This window comes from Anguilla rostrata, chromosome 5 (genome assembly GCF_018555375.3).
Source record: "Anguilla rostrata isolate EN2019 chromosome 5, ASM1855537v3, whole genome shotgun sequence".
Lineage (NCBI taxonomy): Eukaryota > Metazoa > Chordata > Actinopteri > Anguilliformes > Anguillidae > Anguilla > Anguilla rostrata.
In genome coordinates this window covers 6,708,600-6,726,187 of record NC_057937.1, presented here as the reverse complement: position 1 = coordinate 6,726,187, position 17,588 = coordinate 6,708,600, and the positions used below count along the sequence as shown (strand labels likewise).

The 17,588-nt window shown below is 49.1% G+C and overlaps 1 protein-coding gene across 2 annotated transcripts in view; it reads right to left on the bottom strand.

Annotated features, from left to right (window-relative positions):
* Positions 1–17,588, bottom strand: part of lingo2b (leucine rich repeat and Ig domain containing 2b) — a 259,034-nt gene that overhangs the window by 176,542 nt on the left and 64,904 nt on the right. The gene's annotated exons all lie outside the window — the stretch shown is intronic.

The window sequence follows — 17,588 nt, the reverse complement described above, 5'->3', positions numbered from 1 at the left end:
TCTGGTGAAAATCACAGATAAGTTTGTGTCTGAATGTGGCCCTGAGCCGAAGAAACAGGAAGTAATGGGTAATCTCTTACAGTGGGGCGGGGCTCATCGCCATGGAGACACATCCGCAGCACGAGACCCTTCCGAGCGGCGACTCCGGACACAGGCGACCCCTTCAGGTCTGCGTACGTAAGCGCAGGTGTCTGTTCGGTCGCCCGCGAGGCCTGCTGAGACCCTTAGAGGGAGCATCGGCCTCTGACGCCATGGTCCAGACGTGCAGGTGTAGGGGTGGGGGGGTGCACGCAGCGCGGGAAACGCGCGGAGACGCTAACCGACTCTGCGCGGGAGCTGACGAACCCCCCGAACGGCACAGCTGTCGCGGCGCCAGATGTCAGGTTTGGGTATCAGCCCCGCCCGTAAGCAGCCCGTCCGTGACTCATCAGTCTGCTCTGACTTTTAAATCGCCCCGATTTCCCCTGCTATTCCCCCCCTCCCCCTGTCCCAGGGTGCCTTGCAGGCGGCGGCGGCGGCGGCGATGGTCGGTGCGCGGAGGAGCTCCAGGCTCCCGAGGCTCTCCCGGTAAAGCGGGCCCAAGCTGCCGAATTACAGCGGCTGGGCTGACGGAAGACAGGGGGAATCAAACGAGACAGGCCGGCGGGGTTCGGCTGGGTTCTGGGCTCTTAGGCACCGCTCCCGGGCTTTGGGGGAAAAGCACACGCCAAGAACACGTCAACCTGAGCACCTCACCTCCGCTACCCCATCTCTGCCACCCCCGCCCCCCCTCCGGCCCCCTCCCTGTCAGGAATCAGAGGAGCATCCAGCCCAAATCTCCAGGTTTGATAATTACACGAGAGCCTATTACAACTTTCAACCTGAGCTTTGTGCGTGTGTGTGCGTGTGCATGCGTGTGTGTGTGTACGCGTATGCATGCATGTGTGTGTTTGTGTGTGTGTTCATGCACTTATATTGTCAAATGTTTTCAATATTATACTCAATGTTAAGGCTGCTTTGTAGCTTAATTGAACTATAACTGGTTAAATAAATACAGTATAGTGGTGCACATTTATAGCATCAATCAAAGTCCAATTTACACTTCTATGGGTAGAAATTAAGATGCAGCATGGATGTCCACAACAAACATAAACACACGGAACCATGGAAACGTGGGTACCTTGCCTCAGCAGCGATAAGGCAGCGCATTAGCCCGAGGAGGCCCAAGTCTGAATTTAAGCATTTCGCTCCGGCCCGATGCGCGCATTGGCGTCGCATGCCATCCTGCGCTTGTGCATGCGCCAGCGCATTCACGGGGCTCATGCGTGCATGCGACGCGCAACAGCCGCACTTTGTTTGCACAGCCGCAGGGAAGGAGCGCCAATTGGCGGAGTCCTCTGATGGCGCATGCAGTGCAGGGACGGAGTTTCTTTAGCGACCGCGCACCGCGCAGATGGCCTGGCGGTCCGGTACGGGACGCGTCCCTTAAACGGGGAACGGCCAGCCCGTGCATCCTCCGGGGCAAGTCCACCGAACGCCGTCGCGCTTCGTTAAGACGGTTGCGCATCTGCTCCCGGCCGCGTTCACTTAACTGTCGAGGTGACGATGATGACGATGATGATGGTGGTGATGATGATGATGATGAAAACAGTGCAGCCAAAACATGTCGGTTTATATTGAAATCCCACAATGAAATATGGCTTCACCTGGGATACAGTCTGTCCAAATACCAATAAAATGCTCTGTTCTAAGACCTGGACCTCCTCCAAAGTCCAAATTTGGCTTCCAGTTTAATGTAAGTGCTGTTTATTGCCACAATTCTGACAGTTTCAGTGAAAAAATGATAAACAACATTCTTGTCTTGTTTTATAGATATGTTAGGGGATATTTTGTAATCCCAAGCAACAGGGCCAGTTTTGTTGAGTCAAACAGTCTGCACTTTAACTAACAAAGTAAATACAACTGATACTTCCATAGCAGTGTTAAGCACAGATGCCTCTTGAGCTGATAAATCAATCTGCTACAAATCAAAGCATAACAATCTTTTGACTGCCTGTGAAAGTTGCAAACATGATGAGTTTTTTTTCCAGATGGTGACTACAGAGAAACATGTCTTGGTAACATGCCTCTCTTGTTACCGTGGTTGCATAGTGGTGGGAGGAGCAACATGAACATGTGCTATTCAGTAGGCCAGTGCAGGAGAAGCTGTATCTGTGCTGTAGGCCAGTGCAGAGAGCGTGCAGAGAGCTTCCTGGTTCAGTGAAATGAGGGGGCGGAGCTCTGTGATCTGTGTGCTGGTCTGTGGGAGGAGCCAGGTCAGAATACAAGAGAAGATGACCTCTTATTGCCTGTAATTCAATAAATATCCCTCCTTAAATCTGACTAAAAAAATGAATGATACTGTTACTTTTTCCCAATGCAAGCGCAGTTTGGCGATAATTCTGAATGAAATCATGACTCTCTTCAGAGGATCCTTTCGTACATTCAGGCGTGAGTCAGAGTTAAAGACAGACGTTAACAGGATCCAGGTCTGCGCCACCAGCGGCTGAAGATAATGACCCCCCCCCACCATCTGAACATCCCCGCCCCCGTGTTTCCTTAGCGACACACTGCCTGATCGATATGCATTGGCCATCGCTAACACTGAGCCAGCTGCTTCTGCCATACCAAAAATAAACACTAATAAAATATTTTTGGATAATGCCAACAAAATATATTGATAAGCCATATATTATGAATATGGCAGAAAGCACATAAACCTAATATTATGAGGACATACAATGTGTGAAGAGAGCACAAGAATTGGTTCTTTTTCTAAGTAGAAATTGAAGAATGAAATTCATCTAATGGCCACAGATTCTGATGTAAACGATCAATGAATGCAGAAGATTAATGAGCACTAGACACAAGATCCCTACAAAGCCCAACCAACAGCCTGGAATAATCAAGACTGAAGACTTATTCATCTATAATCCAGACGGATGTGCAAGCATGGAACCAGGTCATTAGGGCCCTGTGAATGTGCTCCCAGGACCAACGGCCAGACGTGGAGATTCTCAGAGACGATTTTGCCTTTAATTGTCCTGTTCCCTCCAGCTTGACCTTGACTAGTCATGAATGCCACCGGTCTCTGAGGGATTTCCATCCGCACTGTCAGCTTGCACATTTCTGCATCTTAAACGAATCCAGAGGAAGCCTGGTACCTAGAGGAAACAAGCCAATCACGGGGTTGGCTTTGTGAACATGCATCCAATCAGACACTTAACAGGGTTTCATTTCAATGCTAATTTCACAAAACCACCCCAAGTGACCGTGTGTGTGTGTGTGTGTGTGTGTGCGTGTGTAAGGAATAAGCCACGGCAAGGCAATTCTCTTGATACACACACTCTCATATGGTGATGGGGCCCAAGGCCAAGCCATAGGTTGAATCATAAATAAGAGCAATATTATCTTACTCCAACAGCACAGTGACATTTGTCAGGAGGCAGTGGAAACCCTGGCTGATTGAATAGGCCTGCAGCTATCCAGTAAAATGCCATTACAACAGATGTACAATATGGAGCAGATTGCTTTTGTAATAACGGCAAGCGGTCTATCGGAAAACGTAAAAAAATTAACAGCTAATGTGAAACGGAAAATGAAAGACGGTAAATCTACACGGCGTGAATAAACATGTTCAGACAAGTCTGGCACCCTGCATGTCGCTCTATCCACAGGTCACACTGAATGACAGACCTCTACCTCTGTCCCTCTGTCCACAGGTCACACTGAATGACAGACCTCTCCCTCTGTCCACAGGTCACACTGAATGACAGACTTCTCCCTCTGTCCACAGGTCACACTGAATGACAGACCTCTCCCTCTGTCCACAGGTCACACTGAATGACAGACCTCTCCCTCTGTCCACAGGTCACACAGAATGACAGACCTCTCCCTCTGTCCACAGGTCACACTGAATGACAGACCTCTCCCTCTGTCCACAGGTCACACAGAATGGCAGACCTCTCCCTCTGTCCACAGGTCACACAGAATGGCAGACCTCTCCCTCTGTCCACAGGTCACACTGAATGACAGACCTCTCCCTCTGTCCACAGGTCACACAGAATGGCAGACCTCTCCCTCTGCCCACAGGCCACACTGGATGACAGACCTCTCCCTCTGTCCAAACATCAAAATGAATGACAAATCTCTGCTAATGACAGCAGTGTCCCGCTACTGATGGGAATTTAAATATACATTTTCCTGACAGTACTGTGATAGGGGTTATTTTACATGGAGCGGCAGTCCCGCAACCAAATTCTCACCCCGGAATTGCAGAACGCGGCTGGGAGTCCTGTGGGATGATGGGTAATCCTGTGGGATGATGGGTAATTTAGGTGGTCTCTTCACCCTAGGGAAGCTGGGCTTCACTCACGCAAAGTGTTTCCCACCTCAGTGCAAAACAGCACCTTCTTTGGTCAACTGGACTAATGCAGTGCCCTTCAATGAAACTATACTCAAATGCTCAGACACTGGAGCAGAGTGAAAAGACAATGGCGGTAAAACACTCACTATTAAATCAACTCTGTGAAAGTACATCTTACTGTGATGGAGCACATCGGGGCTTACATCACCGAAATTTAGCAGACACTCTTATCAACTTACACAACTTTTTCTTCTTACATAGCACTCATTTATATAGCTGGATATGCCCTGAAGCAAAGTACCTTGCTCAAGGGTACCTTTAGGTTACAAGGCTAGCAGCTCACCCATTATACTACACTGCCGCCTGCAATGTGTATGTTAGCCAGGGACCTCCAGACCTGGCAGGGGCAATGCAGGAACAGGACAGATCCACAGCCGCGTTTGCGTGCTCCAAACTGGGCCAGAATAGGGAAGCACGCCTCTCTCCCTCACCCTTCCCACAATCCCATCAGAAAGCGAGGCTGACTGCGACACTCGATCTGATCGATGAGGCGCGAGCGTTTATCCCCCCCGCCGCTACGCGCGAGGATCTTGCCGAAAGCCTCAGCCGCAGTCCGAGCGCTCGCAGAGAGCCCGGGGATGTCGTTTCCGTGTTTCGCCAGCGCCGTTTAAACGCGGACAGTAGAAATCCTTCCGCGGCAAACGACCCGTGACCTCCGAAGAAACGCGAGGCGACGCCGCGCCGGGCGGGTAAAAATCGCTCCGTCCATTTTAAAAACGCGTCACAGTAAATGGTAATCGGACTGCATTTATATAGCGCTTTTATCCAAAGCGCTTTACAATTGACGCCTCTCATTCGCCAGAGCAGTTAGGGGTTAGGTGTGTTGCTCAAGGACACTTCAACACGCCCAGGGCAGGGCTTGAACCGGCAACCCTCCGACTGCCAGACAATCGGTCTTACCTCCTGAGCTATGTCGCCCTCAGTTTAACCGAGAGTGGGGTGGGGCGGGGAGGAAATGAACAGAGGAGTCAGACAATAGGGCGATTCAAAGACGTGGCTTTGAAAGGGAACGGCGCGTGCACGGTTTCCTCTGGGCTGATGATGGCGATGAGGATCGAGGGAGGGGTTTGTTTCCGCTCTCCAGCACTCTGAGAATATACAAAAGCTTCCTCGCTATTTTGGCTAAATTACAGACGGGCACTTCTGGGACCCAGCGGGAGAGAGCAGGAGCTTCTCGCTGGCCTCAGACGCAAGGCATTCTGGGATCAGGAGCTGAGCAGCTGCGGGACTCCCCTCACTGCCCCAGGTGCATTCTGGGAGAAATTTTCCTTGGTCTACGGCTTTGTCCAAAGATCATTCCTGATGAGCCTGCTTCTGCCCCAGAATGTAAGAGGAACAAGGCTCCACCATGGAGCTCTGCAGTGATGCGAGACTGAACGGAACTCACTTACTCAATAACACAAGTTTACTTTGAGCTCCACAGCCGATCACTTGCAGAAGATCCGTCCGATGGCGTTTCCCTCAAACGCTCTGAGCCTAAGTAGCTGAGCCACTGATTGATGGTTTGTCTGTATATTGATCTGAGGCTCTGGCCATGCATTTACTGCTGTGTTTAAGCTTTGTGCCTGTGCATGCTAAACAGACAGAAATCCATGATGATCTACACAGGACTCTTCCTTCCGTTCCTGTTCCTCAGTTCCCCCATGCCACTCATTTTTGGGACATTGGTGGCCTACGCATACACAATGCACATATTCTTAGTTTGCTGCATATACTGTAGTATGCACACTGCATACCGTATGTGCATACTCCTATAGCATGATGCATACAGTATGTGCATACTCTCACAGCACACTACATACAGTACTGTATACAGTATGCGCATACTCTCACAGCACACTACATACAGTACTGTATACAGTATGCGCATACTCTCACAACACACTACATACAGTACTGTATACAGTATGCACATACTCTCACAACACACTACATACAGTACTGTATACAGTATGCACATACTCTCACAGCACACTACATACAGTACTGTATACAGTATGCACACTCTCACAGCACACTACATACAGTCCTGTATACAGTATGCGCACTCTCACAGCACACTACATACAGTATGTGCATAGTCTTGCAGAATGATCTGCTTTGAGATCAGCACAGACTTGATTCTGCAGTGGATATTCTCTCCTTGTTCCAAAATGGCTGTGAGGCATTCCGGTTATAAAGCATGTCATTTTTGTTTTTTTGTTTTCTATCTTTCTGCCTGCTATCTGTGTGTGTGTGTGTGTGTGTGTGTGTGTGTGTGTGTGTGCTGCTGAATTTACTCTATTGCCAGAGGGAGGGGGCAGGACACAGTCCCGGAGTCTCTACAGATAATTCTACCTGCAGCAAGATGAAAAAAAAACAAAAAAAAAACAACAAAAAAACTAAAAAGTTTCCAGAGGTTCATAAAACATACACTCCGTTGAATGGTGTACCCAGGACAGATTCAGTGCACTTATTATCACACTGTGCTGTCTACAACAAATCCAAGCAAGCTGCTGCTTTTTTTAAATCCTAGAAAAACCGTGATCCTTTATGTCATTGACTTCTGAACTCGGGAGGATGTGCAGGAATGTAGATGGCAATCACAAAGGCATACATTTGCTGCTTGGAGTTGCACCAACCCACAATGCACTGCGTTCTCCAGGCTGGCTGGGCTGGCTGTGCTCCAGACTCCAGGACCTCAAAGCTTGGCGGCCGAGCCTCTGCTTCAGAAAGCCTTTCGCTCTGTTACAAGCGCAGCACGTTTGCTAAACGCCCTCGTGTAATTGAGGATTACAGCCCGCTCTCTGTGTTTTATTTTTTAAATTATATATTTACATTTTGCTTAAGAGGTTTTCAATTTACCCAAAAAAACAAGATCGTTTTATTTTGGCTTGCACACAACGGATTGTTCAGACCATGCTTGTGAATGTAATACGGACTGAGGAGAGGCAATCTGTGCAGGTCCCCACACATTTAAACATCTCATTGCTAAGGGAACATTCTGGAAAATGTTAGCCTCAAAATGCGCTAGGGATATGATGCAAACGTTTTAAGAAATAAATAAAAAAATGTTGTTATTATTATTATTATTATTATTATTATTATTAGTTTAAAGAAGACAATCTGTGATATAGCAATACAAGCAAAAAAGAATATCATACGGCAGGAGCTGGAGGAGATTTACGCGTCCGATCTGGAGTCAGTTTCCCTCTCGCGCCTCGTCGCAGCGCGCCTGTCTCTAATTGCACTTGCCGGCGCGCCGCAGACTGTGGAGACAATACGGGACGGGCCCCCTCGTCGTTGCCGTGCAACACCAGAAGGAGAACTTCGCGCTGATTTTCGCCGAGGGGCCGGCGCTCAGACGCGGCGAGGCGAGAGAGCCGAGCGCTTCGCTCGAACGTTCGCGGCGCTAGCGTCCCCCCGTGCGCCGTGCCGCTCCTTCAGACTCCTTCAGACGACGGCGGCGGACTCCGAGGGGGTGACCGGGTTTATTCGGGGACAGCGCGCGGCCCGTTATGGTCTGAAAATCGATGCGGGGAAGCGGAGGAGCCCATTGACCTCTCCTTTTCGCTCGGATAAGTGAAAAAGGTACATCGATTTTCTCTTTTTCAAAGGGTGATTTTAGCTTCCCTATCGATCGCCGCTAACTTGCTGTTTATTGTGATTAGAGATGGTTAAATGTGCCAGGCTGACTTTTTATTTCCCACCGATCCTGCACGTGTGTGCACTGCCTGCCCGAAACTCTTCTCTCAATGGGATTTGATGCTGCCGTATTTCAACGCGCTGGAACAGTTGACATAGAGTGTAAATCTTATCAGTCGGAACAATTCGTCATCAAATTTCCCAGGCGCACAGGTGCGGAGATGCAATTTCTAGATGTCAACCATTTCAACAATTTCCGAAGGCTTTGTTTCGCTGTCAGAACTGTCAGGATATGCATAGCAAGATGTTATTTACACATTTATCAAGAAGAGCATCAAAAATATCTTAATTTATATACACACCTCTGCAGCAGGCACGCACACACACACACACACGCACGCACGCACACACTCAGACACACAGTTCACACCCTCACACAGCCTCTGGATGTGATCAGGGGGAGTAGGGCGGGGGGGGGCTCTATTTCTAGCGGTATGAGCTGTTCCCTCTGTACTTCAGCTGCACACCTGTGACACGCTGAAGGCGGGGGGGGCCTCGTGCCGCCTGTGACTGACGGCCCCAGCTGTCGGTACCCACACAGCGGAGGCACCGCACGCCCGGGGATCACAGCTCACCGGGGCGGCGCCCCGCCCATCGGCAGAGGGGGCCCGCGTGCGTGCGCGCCTGAGCGGGAGGATCACAGCGAGCGAGCGGCAGGCGGAGCCAGGGCTGTCCCGCGTGACTCATCCAGAGCCGAGGATGAGGGGTGGGGGGGTGGGGGGGAGCGTCCCCAGCTGTGATGAAGATTTTGTAAAAGCCGCAGAAGACAGGCGAGCAGGCTTAGAGGGGCCTGGAGACAGACGTGGGGAAGCAGAGTCTGCTGACGCCCACGCTCTCTTAGAAAGGTAACTCTCTCAGTCTGGGCTGCTCTCTTTTAGAAAGGTAACTCTCTCAGTCTGGGCTGCTCTCTTTTAGAAAGGTAACTCTCTCAGTCTGGGCTGCTCTCTTTTAGAAAGGTAACTCTCTCAGTCTGGGCTGCTCTCTTTTAGAAAGGTAACTCTCTCAGTCTGGGCTGCTCTCTTTTAGAAAGGTAGCTCTCTCAGTCTGAGCTGCTCTCTTTTAGAAAGGTAGCTCTCTCAGTCTGGGCTGCTCTCTTTTAGAAAGGTAGCTCTCTCAGTCTGGGCTGCTCTCTTTTAGAAAGGTAACTCTCTCAGTCTGGGCGAAAAGGACTGTCAGTCTGGCTCTTTTAGAAAGGTCTTCATGCCCGCTTCAGCGGTGTTTACCTCTCAGTCTGAGCTGCTCCTTTAGAAAGGTAACTCTCTCAGTCTGGGCTGCTCCTTTAAAGGAGTCTTCAGTCTGAGCTGCTCTCAAGTGCTATCTAGCTGCTTAAAGACTCGTCATTTACGTTTAAAACACGGCTCCTTTTAGAAAGACTCTCTCAGTTTTTAAATTTAACAACGCCCTCAATCAATATAAAAGTCACATGGCCTGTTTAGAGGCAGGTGCTGGATTTAGTGCGCGATCCATTCCCAGAGGACAGGCAGCGATAAACAGACGTCCCTTAACTGCATCTGAACTGACATCTGACGCGATGATGTAACTGGCGTAGGAGTTCAAATTGGATTACTCTCATCAGGTTTGGCGGGACAAACCTCTGGCATTTAGGCCTGAAAATGGGCAGGACTAAATGCAGTTTGATTTATTGATGGGTTCGATCACTCTTTTGATCGACCGATTGACTGAGCCCTTCGCTTGGTTGGCTGGCCGTTCCTGGCTCGGTTAATTGGTCAGCTGGATCCTTGACTGGTTGTTTAATTGGTGGCATGGATGCCTGAACAGTTTGGCTTCACCCTCATTGGAGTCAGCGTTTGATTCAAATGAGGAAATTGCACAACAACACAGTTCCCTCGTTAGTGCACATTTATGAATAATCATCAGCAAAATAACAAAGAGAAACAAGATTTTTTTTTTTGCGGCTGAATAATTAAACTCGTTAACGCGGAAGTATTAAAACGGGACGATGCTCAGTCTGCGGCAGCAGAATCAGAAGATTAAGAAATGTGAAAAAAAAGGACACACCGCCGAGGGCTGGGTGGAAAAATCCGACACACTGCGTCGGGCGTTTTTTTTACAACGCAGCTGTGCGTAATGACAAAGAGGGATCAGGGCTCGTCTGTGGGAAGGGCGATAAGGCTGAGACGGATGCAAATGGCGGCTCTGGATGCGCAGCAGTCAGTCAAGCCTTCTGGTCACGGGGCAGGAGCAGCAGCACATGCTACACGCTCCACGCGGGCGCCATTGTGGCTCTGGCGCATTAACCTTCCTAAATAATGACAGACCCGGAGGCGACCCCGCGTTCACCTCCGGAGGAGGTTCGCTGCGCCCTTGCGTTCTTTGACGTGCCGGATTCTGACAGGCTTTGCGGAAACACTTCCAGGGCTTCCCCTGCGGGAGATTCTCGTGCAAAGTCGAGCTCGAAATCCGTCCTGACACGTGCAGCAGCGGTGCAAATGATGTCATTGTTAGGAGTTGGGGGGAGGCGGGGGGGGGGGGAGACACTGTGCATGCTCCCCTGCCCTGTAGTTAAACTAGAATTAATCTTATGTTAAGATGTCTATACATGTTAAATGACAAATGTATATATAGACACACGCACACACACACACACACAGACAGTCATCCGTTTGTGCTATTTCAGAATTTCAGCACCACGGTCAGCACCCATAGCTCTCTCATTTACTGACAGTTCACATTACCAGTGAATGGAGAAACAGAGAGAGCAAGAGAGAGCGAGAGAGAGCGAGAGGGGGAGAGAGAGAGAGAGATATCGAGAGAGAAATGACAGCTTCCCCGACCCAGTGAAGTTGGAGAGGATTTGAAAAGGCCGTCGTTATTTTTGACTGGTCTTCCGCACCCACCCACAGGTCTACAGAACACAAAGCCTTCGTGATGCGGTGCTATATTCACACCCAGACACAATGCATGATGGGATACACTAAAAGCCTTTTCCAAAGCCATTTTCCTCCAGCGCCACTACTAAATGGAGCGTGCACATGTTCCATTATAATTATTGGCTTTCACTTGATCAGATAATTTATACATTTGTTTGCGATAATTATGGCTGGGCCATTGGCCAATGTATAATTTACTCCAACGTTACATGTACAAAATATGAATCAGCTGCGCTTAGCTGCAGTCACCTGCAGCACACGCTGCTCTCACTGCCGCGACAGCTGACAGGTCTCAGATTAACAGTGTTATCTTTCTCAATGCAGGTGAGGAGGAGCGCACAGTTTATGTGTGATCTCATGTAAAACTGTACATACACACATATATATATATATATATATATATGTATATATATATATATATATACACCTGCTCATTCCTGGTCAGGATTATGGGGCGTGCTAGAGCCTATCCCAGCATGCATTGGGTGATAGGCAGGAACACACCTGCAGGGTACACACACCATTCACTCACCATTCACTCATAGCTATGTGCAATTAGCGTAATCTGCATTTCTTTGGACTGTGAGAGGAAACCGGAGTACCCGGAGGAAACCCAGGTGGACACGAGGAGAACTCTGCATATATAAATGCGCACACACACACACACACACACACACACACACACACACATACACACACACCGAGGGTCTGCATGGAAAGAATAACTGCAATGCAGGCACGCACAGCCTCCTAACTGCGGGCACCCTGCTCTCTCTCTCTCTCCCCACTTATTATCAAACCCACAGGCTCTTCTTTCATTTATTCCGCCAACACAGCTGCGGCCATTTTGTAGGAGCGGGAGAAAGACAATAAGGCCGTCGCCACTGCGGGAGAAATAATTCCTCTCTTTGATGAACGGCCCGGGACGCCGTGAGAACCCCCCCCCCTCCTCTCCTCACCCTCCTCCCCCCCCCCTCCTCTCCTCACCCTCCTCCCCCCTTCTCCTCTCCTCTCCCCTTAAGACGTGGAGGGAAATGAGTCAATTCCGGGCGGCGGTGGGTCCGGCAGACCGGCCCCCGGAGCCGGCGATAAATCACCCGCGGAGAATTAGCGGGGCCCAGGAGACGCGGCCGCGCAGCCCGGCAACAACAACGGCGGGGCGCGGACGGGGATCGCGAGCCTCACGCGTGAACGGCGGCTCTTTATGGGAGCTGGGGTGGGGGGCGTGGGGCGGGGTCGAGTGCAGTGTCCTAGACGTGACCGAGGCTTTTTAATATCGCGAGTCTGGGTGGGTGGGGGGGGTTTCGGGGGGTGGGTCTTGGGGGGTGTTGTGGGCAGAGGGGGCGAGCAACTGTTTGTCTCGGATGCTTTGCCACAGATTTCCCAGAATTCCACTGCTCCTGCTCCATTAATGAAAGAGATGTTCCGGCGTGGTAAAAACGCAGCTAATCCTGACTGGCGCGGCCGCTACGCGATCGCTCGGCACGTCCAGCCGTCAGGAGGAATTTCTCCGCATAAAAGCGACGCCTCGTTGTTTGTGCGTTTTTTTTTTCTCTGACCTCAACAGCCAGCTTTATTAGCTCCTGTCACAAGGTGCTAATTAATCTTGCATGAACACACGCTGAAGAAGGGAGCTAATGTGCTAGCGGACACATCTGATCACTGCCGGGCCTCCACGCTTTTCCCCTTATCTACCGAGCTTCCGCTGCATTTTAATTGCCGATATTGGACATTAAGCCTGAACCGGCGAACCGGCCTCAAACGCACTTTATTCGGCAAAAAAAAAACAAAAAAAAAAACAATTAAGTGGAGTTTTGGCCGCCTAATACCCTTTTGGAAATTGCAGGGGGGTTTTAAGTCGGTCGGCGAGCGTGCGGAGAGGTGCGTGGATCGCTCGCCATCTCGCTTTCGGATCGGGCAGAACACACACGGATTAGGGGATCACTTTGAAGCAGCGCGCGAGAGCCGAGAGCTTCATTACCGCGGAATTATGCATGGAGTCGTCAGCGCCGCCTTGAGAGGAGAATTAAGGAGCCCCTTTAGAGGGGGGGGGGCAGGGCGGTGTGACCCAGCTGTGAACCGCTGATCTTCTCTCTCTCTCTCTCTCTCTCTCTCTCTCTCTCTCTTTCTCAGGTACAGGGAAAGAACCGGGGTTGCTTTGCAGGTAACGCTTGATGGAAATCAAGGTGGCACTGGGGAGGGGGGGGGCAACCTCTCCTTCGCCATGGGATTGGATGGGAGTCAGGTGATGCCTGACTGACTGGGGTGAAATGTCTTCTCGCTAACTCTTCTGAGAGGATGGGAATGCATATGAGTGTGAGAGAGAGAGCATGCGCGAGTGTGTGTCTGTGTGTGTGTGCGTGTGTGTGTGTGTGTGTGTGCACATGTGTTTGTGTACCTTCCTCATCCTCACCAGCTCGTCTTTAATGTTTTGTCTGTCCTGCCCTGTACGGCCACTCTGAGCCACGTCCACCCTGTCAATCACTTCCAGAACTTTCCCCTTTTCTCTCAATCTGAGTCTAAGGAGGCTCATCCTCTCTCTTTTGAGGATCTCCTACTGGATGGGCCAGGCTTTTGCTTTTATATCAGGGTGATTATGCCCCATCTGGAGAGTTTGTTAGGAAGCAGCTCATGGCCGCAGATGCAAGAGAAGGAAACTTTACTGCTGGCTCAGCCGAACAAAGACGAGTCCACACACAGCATAACAATAAACAACAAGAGCGCCCCGAGTTCAGCTGGAAGCTGCTCAAACAGCCCAGCGCACTCGGCAAGGTTCCTGACCTCCTCAGCTGTTCTCCTCCTCTCCACTTTATGGGAGAATAATATTGCAATATTGAAAGCAATAGTTACCGAACGTGTTTAATTTCTTAGGCTTTCGCTCGTAAAAAACCTTAGTCAATCACACAATTCAGGGGTGGCAGCATATTGCAGTGGTTGGTGAACCAGATGTGTGAACTCTGAGGTTGCAAGTTTGACTCTCAAGTGGGGCACTGCCCTGAGAAAATTATTCAACCAGAACTGCTTCAGTATACATATACAGCTGTATAAATTGAGTGTGATGAAAATATAAACATAAATATAAATTTGCTCTTCACAACATATGTATTTTGATAAGGCACGTCACTCTTCCAGTTACTTTTGATCCTTCATTTGAATGCTCCAGGTGTCTGTGGAGTGACCACACTGAGACCTGCTGCTGAAACTAATCAGAGGAAGGGACTGATTTATAAAAAAATCTGAGGGAGAAACCACAGAATCCCAGCAGAGCTGCAACATACCACTAAGGCACCAACCAATCAGGCGCCCAAGACCCGGACACCACACGCTCCTGGAGCCAATCAGATCCCGCGTACATTCATACGCGCTCTCACGCAAAAGGACGATCATAACATAACACCCAGATTACTTATGTTCTTTTTATGTTTTTCCATGAACCTGCTCAGAGCCTACAGGTAATCAATCACAACTAAAATTCACAATTTGTTCCAAAAAAATTCAAACATAAACAAGCTAAACCAAACAAAAATAAAATTAGATTTTTTTAAAAAATGAAATAAAACCTTTTAAACCATTCCTTTAATGCTCCTTGTGACTTAAAAAATAACGTACAAGGGGCATCCAGAAAATGAGAAAAACTGCCTGTAGGTTTGTGGAAACGATAGGTGTCACACGGTGTCAGACTGTGGGTCATGTTTACTCTGAACCTGTTACATCCACAAGAGAGGAACTTCTGACTCCCTACAATAAACAGCAGATACTATCGCCTTAATGGAAAGAGCTGATTCCCGTTGTTCTCTGAAACCAGAATGGATCTTCTTTCTTTCCGTTGCTAGAATGACATTTCCTGTTGCAGTTTTTTTTTTCGCCTTTCTTCTCTCTTTCTCTAAATCCAGAGGATGAAGGTGGGATTTCAGCAGCGGGGAAGCTGAGGATTAGGAGGGTTTTGTACGGCAAAATGATTTGACGGCCCACCTTCACACGAGGCCCCCACGCGGTGTGGGACTGGGGCTCTGCTGCTGAGAGAGCGCCCACCCTCCCCACAGCAGGAGGACAAATGAGACCCCCCCCTCCCCCTCCCTAGAGGACAAACCAGGGATCTTCGTGATCCCCTGTCACTCTCTCCCTGTGCTAGCTCTGACAGTATCCACTCAGTACCACTGCAATAATGCACACAATTCATTTATAGTTACAAAATGCCAACGTGTTTCAAGAGGATAATTCAGAAATTAAGAAGCTACGTGCAATCTTTAAATTGCAAGTTTGGCTGTAGTAACATAATTTTGCCCATAATGTATTTTTTTTACATTTTGTATAGAGAGATTGCTACTTGCGGTATAGATATTGCATCTATGTTGTGCACTGTGTGTGCAAATGAAGCGTGTGTGTTTTTGTGTGTTTGATGATCAAACAGACCTGTCCTTATGACCGCACTTAGATAAAGATGATGTCACGCACACCAAGCCCCCTCCCCCACCCCCCAAGTCACAGATGAAGGTAGCAATATGATAAAAGACTGAATATGCAACTCATTCCTGCAAAATCACCCTGTCAATCACTCACCGGCTGCATATTGTTTGTCCAAATGTGTTCTTCATCTACCCGGCCATGACAGAGGCAATGAACCCGCAGATTAAAGGGAGTGAGAGAAAGAGGGAGAGACAGAAAAAGATACAAAGAGTGAGAGAAAGAGAGAGAGACAGGGAGTGAGAGACACGGAGAGAGTGAGCAGAGAGACAGGAGACAGAGAGCGACAGGAAAGTGGAGGGAAGAAGAGAGCGAGGGAGGCAAAAAGAGAGCACAGTGAGAGAAAGCAAAGGAGGAGATGGAAATCTTGCAGATTAAAAATGACTGATAGGCCCCAATCTATTCACCTGTCCTTGGAGGTGTTAGAAGTGCACTGTGACTCTCTAACACAATGTAAAAGGTCAACCCAATCCTTCTTGGCTAAATTGAAAGGAACAAATTGATGTTGGGAAGCCCCCCCCACCAACCCCTACCCCCTTTCCACGGATTAAAGACCATGTCAGTCACCGTAATGTTTTCCTGGCGGGTTCTGAAAATGGCACACAAAGCGGGACATTAACCTGCTCCCCTGTCCCCACCGCTCCTCCTCAGGCCGTCACATTTCTCTAATTGATTACCCTGTCAAACGCCGCGGGGGGGGGGACCGCTCCCTCGACGCCGGATGAGCCGCTAAGCCGAGCGCCGCTAGTTTAACCTTCGCCACGCGTCAACTTTGACCTCGCGCGCCGCAAAAAACTCATCGCAGATCTTCGCCGATACCCCGTAATCCATTGGAACACTTCACGTCGCGGGCGAATCAATACGACGCGAATCCTCCCTGGCATTTGTTCGATGCTTCCCGAGCTGAGAGTTGTTAAAAGAAACTTTTATTTTAATGTAATCTTTATCAGCAGCGTACATATGCTGTTTTTTTTTTTTCTTTCCCTGTAGTGACTTGAAAGAACATAAGACAGTAAAAGCTTCAGAAAACAGTACCAGAGACATTTTTTAAAGTCAGAACTTCATCTTGTAAAGTGCAGAGAAATGACAGATCACTGTGAATGAGGTACTGCATCAAGGTGACGCATGCCACCTTTATATTTTATAGAAAAAGTTTATGCATTTCGAGACATTTATTTGAGGCTGTCACCATGTCACGTGGTGGAAGGGAAGAAGGAAATGATTGGCCCACTGCTTTTCATTCCCTCCTTCAACTCAAAAAAGAATTAGAATTAGATTGTGGAAAGATCCACAAAATAATAATGCTAAAACAGCCTCAAAAAGACACTGGTGTCAATAAAAGAGAAAAAAACAGTGTCCAGTTAGTTCCGAACACACGCTCACACATTAACCATATGGTGAAAAGGTCTCCAGGGCCCTGGGTAGAGCTTTTATAGAACACAAAAATTAAGAAATCTGGATCAGCTTCTCTGATTGGGAAGGAGCCACAGCTGCTTTGGTGGCTGAGAGTGGGAGAGACGCTGTCCAAGGTCCTGAAGCTTTCCTGCGAGCGAGGCTGATGCTGTCCAAGGTCCTGCAGCTCTCCCAGGGAGAGAGGGATATAGATATATAATGTGGTTGGTTGGTGCACTTCCAATTGATCTGGACTTTTCGTATTTTAGTTTTTATTTTGTTTTAACACAATTTGAGTTTCTTTATTTCCCCCACCCAGGGAGCCGAACTGAGCACCCACGCGTCCTGTAACGAGCTCTACTGAACACCCACACATCATGTAACTAGCTCCACTGAGCATCCAAACGTCCTGTAACAAGTCCTACTGAGCACCCACACTTCCTGTAATGAGCCCTACTGAGCACCCACACTTCCTGTAATGAGCCCTACTGAGCACCCACACTTCCTGTAACAAGTCCTACTGAGCACCCACACTTCCTGTAATGAGCCCTAATGAGCACCCACACTTCCTGTAATGAGCGCTGCCATTGGAAAGCCGACCCCCAAAGCAGCCCGCGCCGCCGTGCTCTACTTCAGCTGACGCCGTGCTCCGGCTCAGCTATTAGCATGAGAAAGCACTTTGTGTTGGGGCGAGAGTAAACAGACCAGGTGGA